Source organism: Balaenoptera acutorostrata, chromosome 12 (assembly GCF_949987535.1).
Source record: "Balaenoptera acutorostrata chromosome 12, mBalAcu1.1, whole genome shotgun sequence".
NCBI lineage: Eukaryota > Metazoa > Chordata > Mammalia > Artiodactyla > Balaenopteridae > Balaenoptera > Balaenoptera acutorostrata.
The window spans coordinates 39298166-39317961 of record NC_080075.1 but is presented as its reverse complement, the minus strand read 5'-3'; the positions used below and the strand labels follow the sequence as shown (position 1 = coordinate 39317961).

Genomic DNA, 19796 nt, shown 5'->3' with positions numbered 1-19796 from the left:
CTCAAGGTCATTTAGAAACTAAGTGGCAAAAGCTGACATCTGAGTCTAAACACACATCCTGTCTACCATTCTACACAGCAAAAGTCAACCAATCAATCAAGCCAGGGCCAAAAGATGTCTGGCCACAATGTCTAGGATAAAAAGAACATATTACGTCAAATTAAATTTTTTAGTCTGCTTATTACTACATTATGGTAAAATGGGTTTTTGCCAAATTTGGGTAGAATGTTGGGATAGTCTGACCCAAAATATAGGCTGTAGTAAACACATAAAATTCATTTTGGGGATTCTTGGTAAGTCATCTCGAAGAAAGAGTTATCTTTCCAAACAGATTAAACTGATATAAGAGAAGTTAATCTGAAGAGGGAAATATATGCCAATTCATTAAGATGAAATGGATGATGTAAGCCATACAAAGCCCACAAGGACACAAGCAGCATGGCTCCTTTTCTAGTTACTGATTCTCCTCACAATTTTTTACTGTTTATTTATGAAAATCTATATTGATGAATACAGAAGGTTGGTGTGGGCTCCCTCAGCATTTGTGTACGTTAATTGTCAATTTCTCCCAGAGGGAAAGCCACACAGGGAGGATTTGTACCTTTCCTTTTTCTCAGGTTGATGGATCAAGAACAGATTAGTAATGTGGCTCTCTCTTTAAGTGAGATCAGTTGCACACATGTTTCTGGAAGGCAAGTATGTAAATAAAGTACGAAGCTGTATATAAAGCTGAAAGATGCTTATTAAACTTTTTAAAACTAGCCAGGCCAAACTGATCAAAAGGAATCTGTTTGATGTTGGATATGGTTTTCATATTTTTAGGTACTGAGAACCAGGACAAACCTGACCAAGGATGAGTTTACCTATAAGAATGAGAAGCTGGCTGGGGTAGATTGGAAGGAAACTAAAGAAATCACTCATCCGTTATGATTTTTAATATTTGTACAATAAAATCTAAAACCTCAGTTTAAAAAAGTCAGTTCAGCATAAAGAAAAAAGTATGACAACAATTATTGATTCCTCTTTATATCTTGACAATAGATAAAATCTCTTTACACTATATTTTTTCAATAGTGGATAGGCTACCAAGACCAGAAAAAACATTCTCTTAAAGCATATTAACTTGCAAAAGCCCAGGTTGTTACATAACCCTTTTGCTGATATTTATTAAACAATAACAATAAAACATGGGAGAACAAAAGCACAAAACTCATCCAATTTCAAGCCATTAAGAGTTGGTTTGAAAACTTTTCAGAGTATGATTCTGTATAAGTTTGTTTGGAGACTATGCTTTAGTAGATTATGAGCATCACAGCAATGTTTCTTAAACAATGTTAAGTGAGTCAGGTTTTTAACACTGATGAATCGGAAGTGGATGCCTTTTGGAACTTCGTCGTGTTAAAAGTATATTCATTTAATGCTGCTTTAACTGTTTTTCTCAAACTCTATTTCCAACCAGACCTTGACTGCAACAACTGCAATTTTGCTAACCATAGTTCTTCTCCTTGTTGTCAAAGTAATTTTGTACCTGAAATTGGAACTAACCTGGAAAATCTAGGTTGTTGCCTCAGTTAACATTTGAAAGTCAGAATTTAGCTTCCCTCTAATTACATTTGTTAGGAATGACCACTAGACAGGAAGAGATCCTTTTTTCAAACTGGTTCTCCACCTTAGTTTATTGACTTTTTTCCCATCAGTCACCTCAGATAAAACCAGATTCTTCCCACCCCTATGGTTTAGAATCTATATTCTGTACACCAGATACCTGAAAAGAAGGAATGCTGTTAAATCGAGTTCCCTTTTAAGTAATTTCAGTTCAAGCTAAGATTGGGTAGATGAAAAACATCAGTTTTCTTCACATTCAAAACTGAAAACCTATTTGTATCAAAACTGACATACAAAGGTGTGTGTGTGTGCTGGGGGGTTGGGGGAGAGTACAGTTTTCAAGGCCAAAAAAATAACACTGTCTATCCTGAAATTTCTAAAGTTAAGGTTAGTTCTGTAAACATTTATGAAGGGCCTACTATGGATCAGGTACTGTGCCAGGAGTTATAGATACAAAGATTAAATGAAAAATATTCTTATCTTAAAGGAGTCATTAAAATTAGGGAAAACACCTTTTCCTCCTAGAATTCTTCTGAGATTTCCTATTTTAACCATATAATGGTCTTATAAGCAAATAAAGTTATACACTATACAGGTCTATGCTTTTAAAACTAAGCGATCAGATTTGTAAATGTACTTTTAAAAAGTACCGTATACATTTTAATTGCCACCACCACTTCTTTCTTTTTTCCTCTCCCACTACAGAATATATATATATTTTTTTACACAACCTCAAAATTTTCCTAAAATTTTTCATTTTTAACCAGAGTTACAGACTGAGTTGAACTAATATGACATCTGTAATGAGTTATTAAAAAATTCTTAATTTGCTTCTACTGTTATCTTTAATTGTTTGTCCTAATTATGCTTCCTGCCTTTACTGGAGTTTTATTGCAGACTATATAGTATGTTTAAATTTGCACACATATCTTTGAATTTCATACAACTTACAATTCTTAAAGAGGATTGAATGATTGAATTCCTCTATGAATATTTTAACATATTAACATTTGTCAAAGCACTGAGTTTTATGTGCGTTAACATGATTATTTTTCATAATAGAAATAAGATTTAATTAACATATTGCTCTTTCTCTTTGAAGGCCCTGACATAGACAAGAAATTGCTATTTGGATCTGTAAGTTTGGAGGGGCTTCGGAGTTTTTTGGTTTTGTTTTTACCTTTGACCATATAGCACTTGGTCTATCACTGTGTTTACCGCGCCAAGTATCTACAAAGACAAAGAGCAAAGCTTCCTATTCATTCCACTAAATCAATTAGGTTATTCACACATTTATTGAACACTTGCCAAAAAGCCCTTTTTTTGGTAGCAATAAAAAGCAACCTTATAATAAAGGTGTATTTTGTTTTGGAAAAAGAAAAGCCAGGGTTCTCAAATTCATATTGCAACTCTTGCTTCACTTGCCTTCAATATTGTGTAGGTGGAGGAAAGAAACCAAGACATTCAGAACAAAATGTGAAGTCAAGGGAAATTTTTAGACAGCAATAAATGGTGAAAATGACTTCAACTTACTGTCAGAACAATCTTTTGTAGAGAAACATAAATGTAGGCACTTTAATATACCCCTGACATTCAATGAAAAAAATACTAGGCACACAATACCACAGATTCAGATCTTATTTGTTTAAACTAATTTGGGCTCTTTTTCATATAATTCAATAAACTGCAATTATAATCATTCGAATAGGCTTTGTCTAATTGCTCTTTTTAAGACTTAAAAAGACAAATTCTTAATAACTCATGAAATATATTACTCCCTTTTTTATTATAAAAATGTTCTTCAGTAAATATTCAGACTACTTATAAATTTTCTAAGACCACTCATTTAATGTCACAATGTATTGTGGAAAATCCACTTTAAACAAACCATCCTATATTTGTAAAATGCACTAACACCTATACAAAAACCACATAAATAAATACATTGCTGATTCTAGAAGATGTAGAATACAGTCTGCAATTGGTAATACTGCTGATCCAAATACCGTTACAGGAATTTCTTTAATAATGACTCTAATGTTAGAACATTAATTTAGCACCCCCTAAGGCAATGTATGCACTGTTAAGTTTTTATTCAAATCATTGATTACCTACAGAGAAACAATGTAATTTTTGTTAGAAATGATTCTCAACTAGTATTTATACTAGGAAGAGTTACTGTGGTGGCTGAAATAGAAAGCTCCCCAGTTGATGTGCCCCAATAAGCTCCATTACGTCAACTTTTAAGTTTTAAAGCAAGTGTCTTTTAAATCCATTGTAATTCAAATTCTTTCCAACTTCTTCCCAAGTATAAAGTGCCATGGCTGTGCCTCTCTATGCCATATATAACACACGTTTTTGACAAAAATGAAACTGAATATATAATAAATGCTCAGTAAACAGTAACTTTTAATGTTATCCCTATTTACCTGTAAAAAAATTCTGTTAATGTTTCAAGACCCATTTGATATTCCTTTTCCAATCAGGAAATTTTTCCTCATCCCCTGAACTCTTATCCTTATATCCAGCTTTGCATTACAGTTATGCATGACCTTGTGCTATCTCCTATGAAAGCTGAAAACTCCCTGAAGAGAGTGTTTTGCTCATTTTGCAGCACTTAATAATAAAGGAAAAGATGATGTTAATTATACATTTACATTAGATCCTTTGGAGTCTTCATTTTAATTTTGGTGGATAAAGCATAAATATTTCTGGGGTATCAAGAAACTTAAAAGAAAAAAACTAAAATTTCCTAGAGATTATAGAATGTTAAAGCCTTATGGGGATGGATGTACTCATTCATATACATATTAATGTAACATAAAAACTAGAAGGAGATAGCTAAATGATTATATTAGAGACTGAAATGTAAATATCATTTGCCACTTCATTTCATATTTTTGATGTTGAAAAGCAAGAAAAACCCTACAATGGGTATCTTATTTTTTCAGTAAGAACCAAGTTTTCATTTTCAGACTAAAATCAGTCATAGAAATCAATATGTAATGTCTTTACTAGTGTCCCTTATCGCCCCTTACTCCACCTCCTCTCACCAAGGCCCTGAGTGTCCAGGAGAGAATATTCGATTTTATGGTTCTTTATGAAGTTCTTGGTCCAAGAGCCCAGTCTGCTTAAGGCATTAAAGAAGTGTCAACCTAGAAAAAGATGTTAATCCATAAAGACACTGCCCTATATCACAAGAACTAGCTATCAACAAACTGGATTACCATAGATAATAGGAAAATTAGTAGTATGGTATTTGTTAACATAGCACCAAATTTTAAATTTTGATACATTCTCAAAGCTCTTCAGAGGTGAAAAGTCTAGCAATTCCCATTTACATATTGCTTTAAACAGTAATTTGGAAGTGAAATTATACAAATTCCAAATTAGCGCTAAATACTAAATTAAAAAAAAATCAAATTGGTCTTTGAGTGCTAACTCTTAAAATGGAAAAGATACTATAAAATACATCTATTTTCCACTGCCCAAAAAACATTCACTCTTCTGGTGGTATAATGATATCTTCATTCCCTTATTGTAAATACATATAGTTTATGTGTGTCTGGTGTAGTTGACTACACCCTCAAACTCGATAGCTGGGTACATGGCTCTGTCCCAGACAATCCAAACTTCACATTCCCTTGGCTACAAGGGAAGTGGGCTACTATGAGCCCATGAGATGCAGTGAGACTTTTGCTGGGACTTCTAGGAAAAAGATGGTTAATCTTTCCAGATACGCGTGACTCTAAGGATTTAGGGGCTGAAGGGACTGAAGTTATCTTTTGCTTATGTAGGGCTGGAGAACAAAGCTAACACTGAGGAAGCAGTGCCAAGAAACATACAGAAATTGAGTCTTGATGACATTATTTGAGCCTTGGGTGGAGCCATTCTTGATGCCACACCTATCCTGGACCAGTTTACACAAACTGTTATAAATCTCCTTCCCCCGCCCCCCGGGCTCACCCCTACTTAAGCCAGTTTGAATGGAGTTTTCTGTCAAAATACAGTCTAAGCTGATATAACAACTATTTTAAGTGTTTTCCAATAATAAATACACTAGGTCATAGAATTCAGTTCCACAAACAAGGTAAAAACAGACTCTTCCCCATAGATGATTCTGGTTTTTCAAAATCCACTCTCCTTCTCAAGAACCCCCCACCCCCTGCTAAGTTCAAAGACTATGAAAGACTTTATATCTTCTGCCTTTATACTGTCTTAATAAAAAATAAAAAAAAAATTTTTGCCGCAAAGGAATAAGAATAAAAAATCAACAATGGAAAAAAGGAATAAGTAATTGTGGGTAGGGGGGAAGTAAATCCTCTATAGAAACTGTAAATAATATCCAGATGTGCTTTTTACTAAACAGTTAAATGAGAGTCAGAGACTAAAGCTTATAAAATTCAGCAGATTCAACTATATCTAGAATCTAATACAAAGATATAATGCTAAAATCAAAGTTCTTATTTGAAAATCAGCTGATAAAATTAAAATTCAAAGACAAATTCCTTGGGAAATTGAAATGTCTTAGACTTCTGAAAACAGACAAATCACTACATAATTTCAAAAGAGCTAATAGTTAATCAAAATCATAAAAATTATTGATTTTAAGCATATTATGTGGATACAACATGCTATTGAGCCCCCAAGTCATTCTGAAAATTTTAGCTAAAGAGGATTTAACAGAGTAAGTAAATGACAACAACTGAAGTCACTCAAGAGTAATACAGAATTAGTACTTCCATTTTCTAGGGATTTTCGTGACTTAACTGCTAACAAGGAAGGGAAAAAACCAAAAAATACACATGGAATAAAATGGAATTAAGATGTGTATCATTGTGCTTCTCATATCTTACTGAAGTGAAATTTTACCTGCATATTTTAGATCTTCTACATTTTAAACACCAGATGTGTTTGCTGGAATGAATTACAATACTCTTAGGATCACGACGAGACCATTAATTTGGAGTCCGTGTGCAAAAGGATGAGATAAATTCTTATTAGTTGAGATGAAGTAAAATAGAGTGGTTAAGGGAGTTCTGGAGTCAGACTGTCTATGTTGACTCTTGGCACTGTCGTTTAATAGGTGTGAGACTTGGATCAACTGTACTGAGGTTCAGTTTCCTCTCCTGTAAACCTGAGATAATAATAAGTAATAATCTTAACATGTATGCAGTGCTTATCATAAGTGTCAGGCATTTTTCAAAGACTTTTACATATTAATTCTTTAACTCCTTCTCAGGAGTTATTAATGTTCTTAGGAGATAAATAATAACTCTTGAGATTCCCATTAGTTTGACTTTGAACCTGAGAATCTGAGTTACCTTTGAGACATCCATGGGAAACAATTATATGTACAAATCTGGAGCTTGGGACGGAAATATAAACCTGGAAATGTTCTACAAAAGAAATTACCTAGGAAGAGTACAGAATAAGAGAAGAGTACCTAAGACTAACCCTTGGACTTCCCTGGTGGCGCAGTGGTTAAGAATCCGCCTGCCAATGCAGGGGACACGGGTTCGAGCCCTGGTCTGGGAAGATCCCATATGCCGTGAAGCAACTAAACCCGTGCGTCACAACTTCTGAGCTTGCGCTCTAGAGCCCACGAGCCACAACTACTGAGCCCGCGTGCTGCAACTACTGAAGTCCGTGCGCCTAGAACCCATGCTCCGCAACAAGAGAAGCCACCGCAATGAGAAGCCTGCACACCGCAATGAAGAGTAGCCCCTGCTCGCCACAACCAGAGAAAGCCCGCACACAGCAACGAAGACCCAACGCAGCCAAAAAATAAATTAAAAAACAAAAAGACCAAGCCTTGTGGAATTCAAAAATTTAGGATTCTGCAAGAACAGCAGCAGCTTCTGAATGAGATTAAAAAGCAACAGCATTAAGGTGTTGGTGTAAGGTATATGGTGTCCTGGAAGTGAAGAAGAATGTTTCAAAAAGTAGGAAGTAGCAACAATGTCAAATGTTGCTGAGAGGTCAGGTAAGATAAATACTGGAAAAGTGTCACTGGATTTAGCAACATGGAGATAATAAGTGATCTCCACGGCTTTTTTCTCCTCTACAAAACCAAATCAGGATGCCAATAAGAATAAAAATAGCTTCTGATTTTTGAGCACCTACTTTATGCTTGACACAGTGCTGAGGGCTTTATATATTATTTCTATTCTTTTCAACAGCCCTACTTGGAAGGTATTCGAAGCTTTGAGAGGTAAACTGAGTCAACTGTCCAAGGCTGCTAACCAGTGGGGGAGGGATCTGAATCCAGTTTTCTTCAACTCAAAGCCTCTTTCTATTATACTACTGTACCTCTAACTTGAATGACCACCTATGAAGTTGGTTCTGGAAAAAGAAAGACAGCAAAACTGAAGAAGCTGCCAGACTGAGAAAATAAGGGATGAGTCTAGGAAAACAAGAGGCTTCCAAAAGAACAAGCTTAATGAACCGATGTGAAACAGTTGGAGAGAAAGAAGTAGAGTTAAGATTTAAAGACCCAGCCAGAAAGAGCCTCATACCATCACAGTACTTTTTTAAAAGCAAAGTGTGGTCCATGGCGTACAGTAGTAGCACACCTGGGAGATTGTTAAAAATGCAAAATCTCAAGGCCCATCCAGACTTACTAAGTCAGAATATGCATCTTAATATGACCCCCAGATAATTCGTACACTATATTAATGTCTGAGAAGCACTGGTCTGTTATCATTACACAGATGAAGACACTAACTAGCTTAAAAAGTTTGCAGACCCAGAACTCAGGCTTCTTGTCTCTCAGTTTAGTATTAGTTCTGCTTCATTACGTGCCCTCCAAACAGACACAACATCACTTTGAACTTCACTAACCTGAGGGTTTTGCCACAGAAACACTTAGGAGTTGAAATGAGTTATCACTGACCGTTTTTACTTGTTTCCACTTCACTTGGAACTTTCAGTGTCCCCGTGAATTTTCTCCAATCATCTGTTCTTAATATCACAACATACCTAGTCCATTCGGGCTGCTATAACAGAATACCATAGACTAGATGGCTTATCAACAATAGAGATTTATTTCTTACAGTTCTGGAGATGGAGAAGTGCAAGACCAAGGCACTGGCAGATTTGGTGTCAGGTGAGGGCCCACTTCCTGATTCACAGACGGTCATCTTTTTGCTGTGTGCTGGCTCTGCCCTCATGACCTAATTACTTCCCAAAGGCCCTGCCTCCAAATACCAACATATTGGGGTTGAGGTTTCAACATATGAATTTTGGGGAGACATAAACATTCAGTCTACAGTACTATGTGAAACATAAACATGCTATCCCTGACCACAAAGAATTTTTAAATTCACATAGTAAGTTTCAACCCTGAACGCTCATGCGAAAAGACAGTAAAGACTTGGAGAGAGAGACTTCCTATAGGCAAATCGTTTAAAGTCATGGATTCACGGAGTTGGAAGAGATCTTATAAGGCCGAGAGGACAGATTTCATCTAGAATGCCAGCCATATAGCTGCGGACAGTGCTGTACCAAAAAGGAGTCTAAAGCCACTGTGAGGTCAGTTATTAGCTTTATCTGCCATGGATTGGTTCCAAAGAGGGCTCTCATAGAGTTGCTGACCTTCCTTGTAAAGAAAGGAAACTAAGGCTCAGCGAGGTTAAGTGAAATATGTGAGGTAGTGGATACATCCTAAATAAACAGACTGGAACTCTATGTCTCTTGACTTCTGAATCAAGAGACTTTCTTATCCTGAATCATACTGCTTCTCCTTTCTGATATACTTATTAAAAAATAATAATAATAAATCATTTTTGTGTAGTAGATAATAAAAATCAAACCAATTAAAATTTAACTGGGGATAAGTAAGTCCTCAGAATTTACAAGTCCTATGATAAAGACTTACATGTAAGTACATTCAAAGATTTAAATGAAGCCCACAACCTCTAAGTTGTATCACTGTGATCAATGAATTATCTCTGACTCAGATTGTTTTCTGACCATTTTACTTCATGCCAAGTTTTTCCATTTGACAAATTCTTCTTTAGAATTTAGCCATGATGGGGCTTCCCTGGTGGCGCAGTGGTTGAGAATCTGCCTGCCAATGCAGGGGACACGGGTTCGAGCCCTGGTCTGGGAAGATCCCACATGCCACGGAGCGACTAGGCCCGTGAGCCACAACTACTGAGCCTGCGCGTCTGGAGCCTGTGCTCCGCAACAAGAGAGGCCGCGATAGTGAGAGGCCCGCGCACCGCGATGAAGAGTGGCCCCCGCTTGCCACAACTGGAGAAAGCCCTCGCACAGAAACGAAGACCCAACACAGCTAAAAATAAATAAATAAATAAATAAATTTATAAAAAAAAAAAAAAAGAATTTAGCCATGATGACTCAGGGCACCTAGATGCTATGAAGGAGCTTTCAATTTAAGAAGTAGGAGGAGAATGACGGGGCATACTGAATCATTAACGGACTATTCAGTTTGGAAAAATACCAAATCCTATTTGGAAGCCATTTTGAACACAGCTTCAAGAGGCAAATTCTGGCGGAAGCCTTAAGAGACTGGTCTTTTAAGAGCTCAACTATACGCAGATAAACTGGCGTGCCATTTCTACAAGAGATATAATCAAGAAGCTTCAGCAAAATGGGATTTACTTTTTGTTGAGGAAGTGCTGTTGGTGATGAAATTTAAAAAAGGTAGTCCACCTCAAAATTCATAACTCCTTCAGTGAACTGACAGGACTAATTCAGAGACTGCATCATCCCATTTTAAATGAAAATTACAGTAAAGCAATAAGTAAATTTGAAAAGCTTTCAGATACATGAAGTCTGTCTATAGGGCTGTGGTTCCTAATTAGAAGCAGCCAGAACTTTATAAAAGAGACACATTTCACACATTTTCTCATGAATGATAAACTTAACTTTGTAATTTGGATGTTTTGGTCCTTTGGTAAGTTTTAAAGTATGGTAGTGAGAGACAATTCGAAGAAAAATCCATTATGTTAACTGCAGTCTAAAATTAAAGAAAATCAGCTTTTAGTGTTTCCAGTACATGCAGTTCATTAAATCTGGCATAAATCCCCAGAAACATGAAGTACTGTGGATAGTATCTGCCAAGAACCAGGAATACAACACTAAGGTTTTGAAGAACCACACACCTCCAATTGTTTTCGTTTATTGTTACAAAATAAAATTAAACTTAATTGTGCCTTCTGAAGATTAAGCCAACTGACATGTTGAACACTACAACTAGCAAAAACTCAGGGCCACTCACCTCATATTTAATTCTATGGAAGGAAGAAGTTATAAATGACTTCACCATATTACTGATCTTTTTCTACTTTCCTCTCGACTGTCAAAAAGCAGCTCAACATGAGTCTAGACACAGTTTTTCCCCAAGGCCATTTATGATTAACTATTATTACAGTGATGATGAAGTCCCTGATTGTTTGACATTTTCAGAAAAGACAACAACATACACCAAGAGCTGAAAACAGCTTTTGAAATTCCACTAGGCTAGTTTAAATATAGATTCTGGATAGATGCAGGATTAACTTATGAGGCTTTCAAATCAATGAGTTTATTACTATTTCCTACATTACTGAGTTCAAAAAGTATTCCATCCTATAGGTCAGTTAGTGCCAGCTAATGCAATATACCATACCTCAACCAGAATACACACCAAAAACAGCACAAGACAAAAAGAAGCTAAGCACATAAGACACAAATAGAGAAAGTGTTATACTTGCCATCTACATGTCACTTCTTTTAGGTCCTTAATTCATTCCAAGCCCTCTTTATAAATATAAAAAATGGCAGACAAATGTAGAAAACACTGTATAAGAGCAATGGGCACTACTAAAGCTGGCGAAGGAAGATAAACAGAGCCAGTGAGAGTGATGGAGAGATGAGCATGAGAGAGAGATGAAGTGAGAGAGGCAGGGATGTGGAATATGAGTATTTGCAATGCACAAGGTGAAAGGAATAACCTAGAACCTGATGCTGCAATCATCTATAGAGCTTAAGTAATAGACTGAATTTCCATATAATTCTTAACTACTGTTAATCATCATCATCAATTCCAAGATGAAGTACAGGCTTTATCATGGTCATAATGTTTAAGTCAACATGAAATATAACATGTGCCTTTTGCAAAGCAACTTTTTTTCTTAAAATAGAAGGTGTATTATCATTACTATTCTCTACTTCATTTATAAGTTTGAGTCTTAGCTCATTAGGTCATGGACACTTAAATAGATTCAAGTTACAAGAATTATCTATCCATGGTCATGTTTACTATTTTGTGAGAACCAATTTTTTTCTTTCCTTCCTTCTCTTGCTCCCTCCCCTCTCTCTCTTTCTCTTCCTCCTCCCTCAGAAGTTATTTATTCCACAAAAATGGAAATGAAAAACAGATTCATAATCCTACCACCAAATCAAAAGACTGAAAGCTATTTCTAAAACGAGCCACACATAAGTACAGTCACTGCCTTAGAATTTCAAAGTCCTTTCTGAAAAACTACCACCACTTTTATTTTACAGATGAACCAAAGATAGCTTTTAAAAGACTTTCAGAGTTAGTGGAAAGCCCAGAAATTAAACATGGGCTCTGTGTTCCATGCTCATAGGTTAGTGTTTAAAATGCATTAAATAATCCAGCCTAGCAGCTCAATCCTAATAGTATGTGCAGTATATGAAGAAAAGGTTTGGCTATCTACCTATCTATCTATCCACCAAAGGGACAAAAACTCTTGAGTGAATTAAAGAACTAGATTCCTAACAATTTTCTGAAAAATAGGAAGCTTTGTTAAAGTATTCCTTATACAGTTATATACTTACATGCTTAGTGGTCACTTTTTGCAATCTATTATATAATAACATTTCACAAATTCTACTTAATCCCATTATATTCTACACATTATTGGTTAAAGAAAATATTGTGCCTTCCCGTTACGCATAATTAACTAGAAAAAGGATGTCTTCTTTATTCAGTGTTATCAGTAGAGTAAAAATCACTGAAATATTTTTAGTTTCTCAGGTTGGAAAACTTATTCTTATAAAAAAAAATGAACTAGTATAAAAATATTCAAAACTAGTAATCTCTACATGTATATTGCCCTTTAAGTAGATTTTAAAAACCCATATTTATGGAGGGCTTTTTCTGGGGGTGGGGCTTCCAAACATTTGGAGGATGAGGACTGATTTTTTGATAATTTTAATAAATACTTAAAAAGAGGGACTTTCCTGGTGGTGCAGTGGTTAAGAACCTGCCTGCCAATGCAGGGGACACAGGTTCGAGCCCTGGTCCGGGAAGATCCCACATGCCGCGGAGCAACTAAGCCCGTGCGCCACAACTAATGAGCCTGCAGGCCACAACTACTGAGCCTGCGTGCTGCAACTACTGAAGCCCGCGAGCCTAGAGCCCGTGCTCTGCAACGAGAAGCCACCACAGTAAGAAGCCCACGCACTGCAACGAAGAGTAGCCCCCACTCACCGCAACCAGAGAAAGCCCGCGCGCAGCAACGGAGACCTAACGCAGCCAAAAATAAAATAAATAAATTTATTATAAAAAAAAAAAAAAGATTTAAAAAGAGTTCTTTATGGGAAATCAGCATGTTCTTGAAAAAATTACTAATCTGAGATTTGAAGCATGAATACAAGAAGACTTGAAAGCCAGATTCCTAACACTAAACGTGTGCTAGTCTTTCAATTCCCAAGTGTAAGCCATTGCAACAAGAAAGTTATACAATTTCATTACAACGATGAATGCCATCTCTTCAGTCTTGGATGCATGATACAAATGAAACTTATCAGCAATGACTGTTTTGAATACTTTAGAAATATGCATTGTCTTGTATGTATATGTTATGTGTTTTAATGTATGAGACAGAACTTAAATATCCAAATGTATAGTCTCTTCCATGTTAGTCAGTCTCACAGGTTATATATCCTTACTTTAAATGATGCTACAATTGTCCAGAACATTATTAAAATTCCTCTTTAGTCTATGGGTGGATCTGATTTTCAGAAACAGTAATGGCCTTCTCAGAGTAGATCTGACATTTACAAACAGCCTGAAGTTATTTCCTATTTTCTTTCTGTCAAAATCCTTTCTGAGTCATATCTGATAAATAAGGTATCATGTGGCTAATACCCCCCTTTTCCTTAAAAACAAGGCGGAAATAGAAAGTAATGAGCTCTGTTCATGTGTGGCTCTTAAACTGGCTTAGAAGGCAATAAAAAAAAAAAAAAAAGAACCAAAAAAATTTGAGTAATGCTAGTATTGTTGAAATAAGTGTAGAGCTTCCAGGGGGACTAAACTAGACTTATTTTAGATAAGTATATAAAATAAATATCCTTACTTTAAAGGAAGGATGGACAACCAAGTCCTATACCATCTGGTCTCCTCTACCCTTCCTTTATATTTCTGACTATCCCCTGCTATTCTCTCTCACTCTAACCCAGACACACTGGTTTTCTTGTAATTTCTTGCATTCCAATCAAGCTCCAATCTCAGGGTCACCGTACTCACTGTTCCCTCCACCTGGAATGTCCTGCCCCAAGATTACCTGCAAGGCTTACTCCCTCACCTCCTTCAGGTCTTTACTCAAATAACTATCACCTTCTCACTCCCATCCCATACTCACATCCCACATATTCCCTCTTCCCCCTTTCTGCTTTATTTGTGTGTGTAAAACTGTTAATTATGGAAATTTTCAAACATACACAAAAGTAGAGAGAATATAAGAAATCTCATGTATCCATTATCTAGTTTCAAAAATTTTTCGATATATGGCCAATATTGTTTTATCTATGCTCCTCTCCCCTGCAAATTATTTTAAAGTAAAAAAATCCAGATATCATATTTTAATTCATAAATATACCTCCAAAAGGTAAGGACTCTTGTTTTAAAACCATAAAACATTACTACACCCTAAAAAATTGACAATTCCTTTTTATTAAATACCCATCAATGTCCAAATTTCCCAAATTTTTCATCAGTGTCCTTTTACAGTTAGTTTGCTCAAAGCAGGATCTAAGGTCCACACAATACATTTGGTGGATATGCCCCTTTAGTTGCTTTTAATCTTATATCCGCCCCCCCATTTCTTGTTATTTATTTTTTAAAGAAACCAGGTCATTTGTCATTAAAACACAAAATATTTTACCTTTTTATTGTCTGTGTCTTGTTATTAGAATGTAAACACCATAAGGCAGAGATTTTAGTCTGTGTGATATCAGCATCTAGACCAGTGTCTGACACATAAAAGGCATCCAATAAGTACAAAATGAGTATTTGGCATTCATGCCAAAAGCCCACCGCCCACCCAACTGCAGAAATTGCTGATCACAGCACTCGCTCCTGCTGAGTCTTAACCAGGACTCCCAATTTTCTAAACATAACACTCCAGGCAATCACCTCCAGGCAATCAGATTTGGTACCCAAGATGAAATCTATTGGCTATATCCCTGCTTTAGCCCCCTTCAAAGTAAGTATACTTCTATCTCTAAAACAGATTCAACATACCTTGTATTTGGAAATTCAGCTGAAGCTTAGCATAATAAATTACTGACTATATTTCTTGCCAAGTATGTTTAAACATTTCTTAGCTCATTTTAGACAATTTAGGGGAAAAAGCAAATTGCAGCCAAAAAATTAATAGAAAAAGAAACTGCAGAACATGGTGGGAAACTGGGGGGTACTACATATTTTTAGAACTAGCAACATCCCAAGAGGTTCATTATGAAATAAAAATCAGCAATAAATTCTTTGAAAAGGAAGTAAATTACATGTGTACTCAATTAAAAACTTTTAACTACATGAATGGTCACGATTAACTGAGGGATGACAAACATCAGGATTTTCCCACAGGCACCAGCAACATATTCTATTTTTCTGTAAATGGTATTTTGAGGTGTAAAAAAGCATTACAGGCGTGACACAAGGAGTAACATGTAGAACTCTACTTCTCTGAAACGGAGTTTATTGTGGCAAAAAACCTAAAACATCATGTACAACAGTCTGAAAAAATAATCAGGTGTTCTTAGACTCATCTGCAATTCAGTTCTCTTAAATCACCTGATGAAGCTCTTTTCCTCTTAAGTTTATTTCTGAAGGAAGCTATGCTAATTGAAGGGCTCCAATCACATGTTCATCAGTTACTTCTACTTAAAAAGAAAAAAAGCAGAAATTCTCTGACTCAGGAAATCTTGTGCTTTCTCTTTATTACTTGTAAATTCATTCAGCAAAAACAAAAACTACGTAGGACCTACTAAGTGCAATTATTTTCAGCCTTTGGAAGGAACAATTATTAGAAGGGATCTTTCAAGAGAACATAAAAAAAGCCAGTGGTACAACTTGAAATTATATCTAGTTCTTTCAGTGTCCAATTTTTCTTGTTTTGAGGTTCCCACACATTAGTCTGGGGAAAATGTTCTCTGGCAGAGGTCAAACTTAAAGAAAAACAATAAACCTCCACTACCACATGTGTAAAAAAAACTCCAACAACCCAAATCCCTTGAAAGAATGCTTTCCATTTACTTTTCCTGTGTGATATATTTAGAGAGAATCATGAAAAGATGGCTAGAGATCTATAAACAGAAAATGCTAAGTGGAATTCACTGTTCACAGACTTTAGCTAGAATTTTGTCCCTTATACAATATTGTCAGGAATCTGTAATATTGTACTCTATAAAAACATCTTCACCAGGTTTCCTTCATTCTACTGATTTTCTTCTTTCTACTGGCTTTTAAATTTGTTTTATTCTCCTCAATTAAAAGACACAAATGTAACTTTATGAAATAAGATGATTTTTCCAAAGAAACTCCTAGAACCATCTCTCAGTGCCATCATGTGTTTGTCATTATGTTTTCATATATACAGTTAAAACAGATGAAATAATCCATATAAGCCTTTCTGATTTAACAAATACGAGAATAGGTCTATATTGATATGCCATGGTAAGATGTATGTATGCAAGAATGTTAGGACAGTTTTCAATTCTACCTCCTCCAGCTTAAAATCTCTATCAGTTACAGAAGCTTCTGTCTGAAAACAATTGTTCACAGAGCAAGACTACTTTAGTCCTTATCATCTGACCTACTGGACAACCACAATAAGGCATATTCTGAATTGACAGAACTCTTCATATACAAGTGGCATTTTGACAACCTGAAAGGAAGCTGAAACAAAGACAAAGGCAAACACACTCAGGCTTCCCCTTGAAACTTGGCTCAGTAGCTCAGCAGTACTAGACTCAGTTCCCTGCCCTGTACTTTTCACTCATTTCCTTTAAAGGGTCCCAAAGAAACTAGGAAACCTGCAATGCCAGCCTTTGACAGTCAACACTAACTTCTGTCTTTGGACTCCAGTGACTGAGCAGACATTGTGTTAGTAACTACCTTAAAGTACAAATGCCTCTGGCAAATCTGGTTTGTAAACGCTACAGAAAAAGTTCAACATAACCAACTGTAAGGTCACCTAAATGAAAATTTTAAGGAGAGCACAGATTTCCGCCCCCCCCCCCAAATCCGCCACTAAGGCACAATTCCCAGATCACTTTTTTTTCAAGTCAATAAATACTACTATTATTACATTACAGCACTTCTATAATATTAATAAAAACCTAGGTGGCAGTTTTCTCTTTAAAAGTCTTAAATTTATTAGATGCGTATTATAACCACTTCACTACATACAATTTTCCGTACACTTAACTGTATGTTCCTAACAACTTATTTTTCAATTTTTTAAACTCAAGATCTCTTTCAACATACTACAGAAAAGGGACAGGTTAGAGGATTGGGGGAAAAATATTAAAATAACAAATGTCTTTTTCTTTTCTGATGGGACCACCAGAATCTAAAATCTGGGGGCAACTATAAAATACAAAATTAAATTCAAGAGAATTTAGGGTAAGAGAAAGTACTGTTACTACAGTTCTGATCATTATTCATCTCAGGAAATAACTAGTAGAAATGATGCTTGATTTAAATTTTTAGTACCTTCCAGTTTGGTTCAACTACCAAAATAAACAAACTTGTCCTCAGCATTATGTATTTTCCTCCAGAAGAGGTTTTTGATGTGAATAAAAAACATATGGAATTCATATGCTGTATTTGTACAAGAAGGACAATGTTTTGAAAGATATAAATCTGATCACACCGAGAAAACATTTTCTCTGTTAGCTACAAAGAAAACGTCATAAACTGAAACCGAAGAACTGGAGAAACTGAACCTTCTCCACAATTCAAAAATTTAAATTCACACTACTATGCAAACTAAACAACAACAACAACAACATTCTTACGATTCTGCTCAGCTATAAAAGTAACACATATTCAATGTAGAAAAAGACAAAGCCATTTCAAAAACAAAAGATCAGCTGCTAAGAAAACAAAATAACATTTTGCAGAGTAAGAGAAGTACAGTCTTTGAACCAAAACAAACAGATGACCGTTTCGTACACTTAAAGCGTCAGTTCTTAGCACAACGAGCGCCTTATGGATAAAGTGCTCACTCAATTATCTGATGACTAAACGATGGGAAGGTTGTTGGTGCTATTAAAACCAAGACATTTCCTTGCACGTAGTGACTAAAATCTGTTAAGCCTACATTAAAAAAATCTCTGCCCTCCCTCCCCCAACTCCCATCCCCCATCACTGCTCTCCCGCCTTGTAAGAGACCTGCATGTACAAAAATAAAAGTAGATGGGTGAGGTGAGTTTGTGATGTACAGTATTTTCCCCACTCGGAGCATTTTTCAAGACTCTTCTGAGGTTTTAAGATTCAAACACTATGTAAGAAGAGTTATTGTTTTAACTACCTAACAATCACCCCGACTTCTTTTAGACTTTAGTTAGCCTGTAAGTAAAATGAGCATCTTTAACTTTTCCACGGGGCACTGAAGAACGAGTTCTTACTCATAGATGCTTTCAGGTCCTCAGACACCAGGTGCGGTGGAACAGCAAGCGTATCCATCAATTAGAGAGCTCTTCTGGACCTCAGTTTACCCACTTACAGGCTTATTAACGTGTTTCGTAGGGGCCCCGGAGGTGTAATTAATTAGTGTTTTTAAGTGCTCTGAGATCCAGAGATGAAAGAAAACGCGAAGGACACGCAAAGATGATGGCAATAATCGTAACAATAAAAAGAATGACTAACTTGGAAGTCTGTATTATGTAAGGAAGGAAGAAGTTATCAGATTCGCACAAACAAAAGCCCACAACCCCCTTTGTTTCTCTTTTTTCCATCTTGCTCCCCGCCCCCGCGGAGCTCCCCTCCAGCAGCTGGCGGCCCGGCGCCGGGCGTTGGGCGCGGGGCTCGGACTTGGCCGCCGAGCGCCCGCACTCAGGCGGAGGGGGAGGGGGCCCGCCAGCTCCTGACAAAGGCGCTTCCTCCTGCGAGAGCGCGGGATGCAGACGCCGCAAACTCCTCTCCCGGCCGCCTCCGGCGCGGGGGCGCGCAGGCGGGCGGGGAGAGCCGGCCGGCCGCCGGGGGAAGCCGCCGAGGAAGTTGCGCGCCCGCCTGGCCCGCATCCCTCGGTGGCCCCGCCGCGACCCCTCCCACGGCACGCCGCGGCCACACTCACCGGACAATTGCTGGTGGCCGGAATCCCAGCACGGCCCCGAGACCCGGAGCGAGGGGGGTGAAGGGTGCGTGCGCGAGGAGCACGAGCAGACAGCCCGGCGTTCCACCGCAGCCTTCCTCGCCTGCCGGCCGAGCCCGGCGAGAGAAAGTTGGCCGCAGAGCCGAGCGCTGGAGAAGCCGCGGGCGGAGGGAAAGCCGTGGGGTCCGCTTTGTGATGCGCTCCCGGAGAGCTCGAGGCAAATCCGAACGCGCGGCGCGGCTTCTGCTGCTGCTGGAGGCGGCGGCGGCGGCGGCGCCCCCCGACGGTTCCTCCGCCTCACACCGCCTCTGGGTCACTGACACACTCTCGGAGGGAGGGGAGGGGACTAGCTGGAGGGCGGGGCCGGAGGGAGGGGACGGGGGCAGGGCCACAGCGGGAGGCGGTGCCGCGGCGCCGAGTGGTCTCTTGGGAGTTGTAGTTCTCTGAAGAAAAAAGGTGTACCTTGGTGAGGACGTTTCCGGGCTCGCTCTGCACTGCGCATGCTCGAGGGAAGAGGCTCGGCCCCACTGTTACTATGCTCACCGACACACTAAGGAAGGGAACGTGTTCAGCGCTGCTCCTGGCTGAACAAGGCCCTCTTTGTATTATGGTGCT

At 37.7% G+C, this 19796-nt stretch overlaps 1 protein-coding gene across 2 annotated transcripts in view; it reads right to left on the bottom strand.

Annotated features, from left to right (window-relative positions):
- PELI1 (pellino E3 ubiquitin protein ligase 1) overlaps window positions 1-19298 on the bottom strand; it is a 51549-nt gene extending 32251 nt beyond the window's left edge. Inside the window, exon 1 of one of the 2 annotated variants that reach the window (XM_007189735.2) lies at window positions 19164-19298. The gene's annotated coding sequence lies outside the window, so the exon portion shown is untranslated. The remainder of the gene's footprint in view (window positions 1-19163) is intronic. The other variant, XM_057558664.1, reaches the window with a different exon arrangement.
- Window positions 19299-19796: the final 498 nt, after the last annotated feature.